The sequence below is a fragment of the Thalia democratica genome, chromosome 2 (assembly GCF_965202585.1).
Source record: "Thalia democratica chromosome 2, ktThaDemo2.hap1.1, whole genome shotgun sequence".
Taxonomy (NCBI): Eukaryota; Metazoa; Chordata; class Thaliacea; order Salpida; family Salpidae; genus Thalia; species Thalia democratica.
In genome coordinates, this window is record NC_139166.1 from 42,968,166 (window position 1) to 42,975,825 (window position 7,660).

Here is a 7,660-nt window from a genome sequence, read left to right on the forward strand (position 1 = left end):
AAGGAGTTAATTTCTTTTCAATAAATACATAAGAAAAAAGAAGTTTTCTTTGCTTTTGATATAAAATAAACAACATTAAAGTTATGAGCATTCGGCAGAGCATTTGGCAGAGAACTTGGCAGTTATTGGTGTGCTTAGTTATGATGCATTTCAAACACGTTAAATTTAAGATGCTTTCTTGATTAATTTCTAAGATACTTATTAGTATTTTATTATCATTTGTGTTTAAATGTAGTTTTAGTATAGTGTGATGTAGTTATAATGTATCTTTGTGTTCCTTTAGTTTGTGTAAATAAAAAATAAGTTCTGTTTCGATTGTTGTATTAATCTGCTATACTATCCCTATTACCATTAAGAACATCTCTTATTGAGATAATGTAACAAACCACAACATCCATTTGGGCTTTATTGTAGCTTTGATCCAATAATCACTGTACCATCTGGATTTTTTTGCTTCCAGCAAGGTGCTTTGGAAATATGGTCGAAGGCCAAAATTTATCATATATGACAACTTTGTTCAGGCCAAGTGGCATGACTTTGCTATTGCACTGTCAGGATACATCTTTTTGTAAAGCTTTATCACTTTGTCACATAGATTGGCTGAGTAATTGTGTTTGACATCAGATAAAGCCTACAAGACTTCATTCTATTCGCAACTTACTCACAAAACTTGTTGATAGTCTTACACTACAACCACTGCTCTCACAACTTGCTACTCTGCCACTGCTCTCATCACTCTTGAACTTGACCCAGCATTAAACAATTATGATTAAATTCTGTTAACTTCTGGTCATTTATTTCAATGTCCAGCACCAGTCATATGGACAGCAAGGGCCTTTCTTCCCATATTATACAGTGACAAAGTACAAGAACACCACTTGCATTTAAAACTATTTCTATCATCATTTTTATTGAGCCTTTCAGAAAAGTATTTTTCAGAAAGCAACAAATTATTGAAATAAATTGGTTTTGACTTACACAAAATTGAAATATCATATATGTATAAGAAACTTATCTTAGTGTTGAAAACTGATCTGAAAAGAATAACAAAAATGACTAGTCTGTGTTTGAAAACCCTATACATCAAGTACTAGTTTTCTGTACAAGTACTATTAATTAAACACCTTACTACAAAAAATAAAATCACTCTTTACCACATAGTCAACACACATATGAAATCATAAAAGATTTTAATTTATTCTAAAATTTCAAATTGACTCTGAAAAAAAAATAATTGCAAAAGCAAAACTTTGTAGAAAATTACATTAGCAAAATGTAGTTTTTGGTGATCATAAAATTTCTTATTAAGAGCATGTTTCCATCAAATTTCCCAGCTTTTTCTGATGTTTTTTGGAAAACCTACATTTTTCCCCACTTTTTATACTTTTTCTTGACTTTTTCTGATTTTCCTGACTTTGTGGCAACCCTGCGTGGCGCAAAAGATCTCTACTTTTTCAGCATCTGCAATAACATAAGCATCCTTTTTAAGTTTTTTTTTCAATTATTGATGGTTATATTTATTCTACTTGCATAAAATAATTACCAGTAAGTATATTTATACAGGGTTACTGCTAACATTTTAATCTAAGTAAAAACCAAAAACACAGAAAGAAAAAATTATAAGGTCTGAAGGACTTCTTTTAAACATATTTCTATCTGAAATATTTTTTGATATTTTTTTTGATAAGTCTAGTACTAATTTCATACAGTTACCACTATAAAAATACTTAAAATTAAGTTATTTAAGAATCTGGTGTTCACAAGACTTATACTTTACTTAAATATTGTGCAATTTTTAAGAGTTTGAGAACGAACAGCTTCAGGTGAAGCTATCAGCATAGCACTATCTAAAGAAAAATGAGTAAAAGAGTCTTATGAAATTTATATAACTATACTGTTACAGTTTAAAAATAGTAACTATCTCACAATGTAGAATAATAAAGTAACTAAAAATAAAACTAATTAAGATCCTTAATAAACAATATCAAGTTAAGCCCTAAATCTTGGGTTAAAAAAATTAACATTTTTAATATTTTAGACAGTTGTTAAAAATAATTCAATAAAAAAATGTTCTAGAGCTTAAGAACAATCTATCTGCTGATATAAGAAATCTAACTATTTTTTTGAAGCTTTCAAAACTTATTTCCATTGACAGAATATCAACAAATGATGAATGCTTAAAAAATAGCTTGGTTCCTTATTTCAAGAAACAGCTTATTTTTAACCTCTATAGCAGTGCTTCTGAGCCTTGTTTTAGTGGCGGAACCCTTTTCCAAAGTTCAACTTTTCCGTGGAACCCCTAATTTTAATTTTACATAAAATGCTTAATTAAAAAAATGCTCTTTTTTTAATTTCGAAAGGCTTTGCGGAACCCCTGAGAGGCGTCGCGGAACCCTAGGGTTCCGCAGAACCCCATTTCAGAAGCACTGCTCTATAGTATTTCTTTTAAAGTCCTGGACAAGACTTTAAAAGATATCCGTGGTGTCCGACTCCATAACCGAAAGGTTCTTCATGTACCAGGTCCTAGGACCAAATATTTTGAGCCTATTTTTTTGACGTTGTAATAAATTACTATTATTATATATTAAATGATATATGTTAATATATTACTTTTATTATTCCAAGAGCTTTTAAGTAGTCTGGTTTTTCTAATTAACTTAAATATTATATTTGCTCTAAAAATTTATTGTTAAAATGGATATGTGTGAGACTGATGTTTTTCAAAAAGTTTTCAACTATCTGTATTTAGTACATTAAATTGTAGCTTTTTAGTAGTGAGAAACAGTCTGAATTTTTATTTCAAAAAAGGGAGTTTTTTTTAAATTTGTATTTCAAATCGAACTTCTTTTTTTACTAATTTGAGAATGTTTTTTTTTAAGTTTAGCTCTCTAACTAAAAAATAAACAAAAAACTAAAGTATTAAAAACATTGTTGCTAAACTGCGAAAAAAGTAAATCTAAATTTGAAATTTTTTTCAGAATATAGCTTTAAAAATATATTCCGTATTTTAATAATTAGTTTAGTTTTGCAGCTTGTAGTCAAACTAGAAACTTTTTTTTGAATAGCAAAAACCTAAAGTTTTATATTTAGTATAGTTAAATTTTTTCAATCAGTAAAACTAGTGTTTACTTATTCTGCCTCTAATTATTGTTAATGTGTTCCATACAAGCTGCTAAAAAATACTTTAAAAAATATCGGAAACAATTTTTTAAATATTTGTGACTCGATAACCGAAACCGAAAGGTTTTTTTGCGTATAAGTTCCAGGACCAAATATTTTAAGCCATTTTATTTTTGTCGTTCAATAAACAACAATAAATATGCAAAGTTGCAAATACTTATTTTTTTTCGATAAACTATACTGAAAACGATGATGATAACTATTACTAATTTCTATTTATCTGATTCTCTTGTTCTTTAAAAGTTATTGTTATCAAGTTTGCTCGAGTACATTTTAAATATAATAAAGTGCTTTAAAACTTCCTATTTAGTTTTTTCTTAGTTGTTAACTGTTTATTAGACTAAATGACACATTTAGTTGTACCTTGACACAAAAGGATGATTTAAAAATCTTTGTTCATTAAAAGTGTCCAAAACCAGCTTTAATGGAAATGAAAAAATAGTTTTATGCTTTTAACTTCACTTCACATTTTTTTACTTTATAATGAATAAGGCCATGTTTTCTTTGAAAATCTAAATAATTGTGCTTTGACCTAATTCGAGGCTCATATTAAAAATAAAATTAAAATTCAAAGCATTAATGTGTAGGATGTCTATCTCCAAATTATTATTTTGCAGTAAATAAGTTTAACCTAATATATTTTTAAAGGTATTTTGTACATTTTTAGACTTGTTTATATTTTCATTTTTATTTTACTTATTTAGAATTGATGAAAGTATTCTTTAATATTAAAAGCAAAATGACACAATACTTTTAAATTTATTCCCATCCTTTTTTTTTGACTTAGTTTTAGATAACTCGTTTTCAACTAAAACTTCAAGATCACGGTTTCATTTTTAAATTTTAAGTAAAATCAAGGTTTTTTTAGGAAAAAATTATTAAATCTTTAAAAAATACTAAACAAAGCGAATAACAATTTTTAAAATAAATTAATCGGTAAAAATAATTGAGTTTTTTCTTTCAAAAACAAGGTTTATATAAAAATATAATATTAAATCTGTTCAGGACACAGTAAACATTTTTTTTTGTGAATTTTTTCATAGGAATTAAGTAGGTAAATATTCGACTGGTTCAAATTTATAAAATCTACAAGGGTTTTTAAACATTAAAAGTTTAAAACGCTTTTAACAATATAACTCTAATCTTGCCATACCAATTTAAATTACAATATGCCTACAGACATCAAACATTGAGCAAAAACTTCGAAGAATCGTAATCAATTAAATATACAGATTTAACAAAAAAGTATTATGAACTTTGATTATTTAGAAAGCAAATGGATTAATTTGTTATTAGGAAATTAAACGTAAACAAAACTATGCTACATTATTATCGACAATTGTCTCTATAACACCAACAATTTAAAACAAGTAGTTTTATATATATATTGTTTATTGAACGATAAAAAAAAGTTTAGTTTAAGGACCTGGTGAACAAAGAAACCGTATGTTTATTGACATAGTTTTTGTTTAAAACTTTATTAGAGAATATTTTTATTAGTTCAATAATAGTATTACTTAAAAATAATTATTAAAAAAAATTCTTGCCAAGATATTTCTCTATAAATGTTTTTTTATTCTAAGTTTAGTTTCAAAAAAGTTGTTTTTATTATATCGATAATAGTATTACTTTAAGATAAGTAGTTTGCAACAAATAGTTTTTAGTTAAAAAAGGTTTTATACTTACAGTAGACTACCGCTTAAGTACGCAAATTGAACCCGACCAAAAAGTGCGTACTTAGCACGGGTAGTGCGTACTTTTTGACGACATGGTATAATATGAAATTTAGTTGTTTGTTTTCTTTCTTACAACTAGCAACCAAATAATTAAGCCAAATAAACAAGTTTTTTAACTTAAATAACATTTAATACATAATTCTAGTTTGCAAAATTATTTAATAGATTTTAAAATGATTTATAATTTCTAAAAAAAGTTTCTACATAATTACATAATACATACATTTAATATAGAAAGTCAATGTCAGTCAATGATATAAAAAAGAATATTTAGCCATATTTTCCATATTTTGTTTTGTTAGAGGTAAAATACCAAACATTTTCAGAACATCAATGCGCATACATTTAAATTAAATTATATTTAACTATTTTGTATTTGTAGGTTTTTTTAACTTTGTCAACTAGATATATTTATTTAATAGCATTACAGCTCAAATACCATTGTTCTTTTCACTTTTCTGCAACCACTCCATAAATAATTAGTTTATTAACATTTAATAACAGGACTGTCACAATCTCAGGCCTTTTAGACTACTCAGGATTACTCAGGCTAACTGAGCAGGTTGGCCATTCTACCTTAAAACATAAAACAATCTGGAAAAACTTAATGATTGAAAATTTAGGCAAAAGTGCGTACTAAAGGCGGGGTGCGTACCAAAAAAAGTGCGTACTTAAGCGGTAGTCTACTGTATTTTAGTTCTTGGTTTATTTAAACTTTTAGACCATTCCAAATAGAATTTATTTAGTACTACTTAATAAAATCTAATATTTCTTTATTTAAGGTAGCTTTTATACGGAAATGTTTTTGTTTTCATCTTCATTTAAGATATATTTTAAAATACAAAAATAGTACTCTATTTTACTATCAAAATTCTAAATGTTTACAAACTAATTATAAAAAGTATGAACTACTACGTCATAAATTTTTTATTTCTTATATTCTATGTACTTTCTTAAATAGTTTTTCGTTTAAATAGTTTAGCTAATTCAAGTTTAAGGTAATGAGAATTATATTCTTGAAAGCGTTTTAAAATTTTAATCTGCAATAAAACTTATACATTTATATTTTATATACTTATATTTTTAACTTGTACTTGTTAATATTATAATAATATACTTATATATTGAAAACTTATATGTTAAATATGTTTATATATTCATTTGGTTTTTTTTTTTTTTAAAACTAACCAAACGTTTTTTTAAATAAATGCTTATTTTCAGAATAACTATGCCATAACTAGTCACAAAATTAAAGTATTTCCATCACCAATCTTGGTTAACAAATATTTAACTACTATATTTTTATTATAAACTTTTTTTTAATCAATTAGGAGATTTTTTAAACTTAGTTAAAACTAGTGATGTACCGGACCCGAACTTTTTTTTCAAATTAGGATCCGGCCTTAACCGGGTATTTTTTTTAAATTAAAATTCGGCCGGGTCCGGATTCTTAATACTCTAGGTTATTTGTATTGTAATGTAAAATGTATAAAAAATGCTATGTACGATAATGCAATTTTATATAACTAACTACTAACTAAGTATAATTGTGTGAAGTTTATCTTTTATGTGTTATATTGAACTATATCCTTTTGAATTTTGAAAAATTATAGTTTGAAAAAAAATTATACTAAAAAATATCAATGTGGTGCTAAAATAATTAAATAATAAGAAAGTTTATGATATGTTATCAAGGATAAGGTCTAGTTAAGATTAACAGTTAAAAATAGTAGCTGGTATGGTATGTTTGCTAATTTTCTGAACAGTAACTACATTTAAATTTTATTAAAATTGAAAGAACAAAAGAAAAACTTGAAAATGAAAGAACAGTAAAAAAACTTCAAAATGAAAGAACAATAATAAAAAACACTAAAATATCTATTTTGCTAAGTTGTGGTGAAGAAGTAAAAGCTCTTTCCTGGTATTTGGAAGTAAGCGATTGCGCTTATTTTCATACAAATTGCCAGCTTCAGAAAAAAATCGTTCTGATTACACAGAAGATGGAGGTGCTTTTATGCGTAGGAGAGTCACAACGTTCATTTGCTTCACAGCTGCTATGCTTTTTGACCTCCATTTGCAGCAGTGTCTTAACTTTTTCTTTCAATTTAGAAGGAAAAACTGAAAGCGATAGCGCGGATCAACAGCCGTTGTGGTTAACAGTAAACTGTTATCATTCAGGTTTAAATCTGAGGAGGTACTGTATAACCTGTTTTCGCACGTCTCTTCCATTTTTTTGCTAGGTTTGTAGCAGCATTTAAATCGAGAACGCAACGTGCTTGGTGACCGATGAAGTTCTTCAGTGCTCGTTCATGCGGGATAACACTAGAGAGTAGAGCATCATTTTTGCTACAATCTTTAGTAACTAAGTGAAAAGGTTCAAGAAGCTTTAGTACCTGACATACCAATTGCTACTCTTTTTCTGTAATGATAAGAGCTTGCAAATGGCTAGCTACATAATTCTGGACACTAATTTTTAAACTATTTAACCTTTTTAGCATTAGGTATGTCGAATTCCACCCCCTATCTTGAACAAGTAGCAAGGCTGTTTGCTTTGTTATTGTGGAATCTAGACCAACTTGAATTAATTTTAGCTTTTCACAAGCTGAGGAGGAATGGCTGAAATGACCAACAATTTTTTGTGCTTTTGATAGCAACACTTCTACATCCTCGTCCGCAAACAATGAATCCTTTATAATCAATTGTAGTGTGTGAATAAAGGTATTTTTTGTCAAATTTGCCCGTTG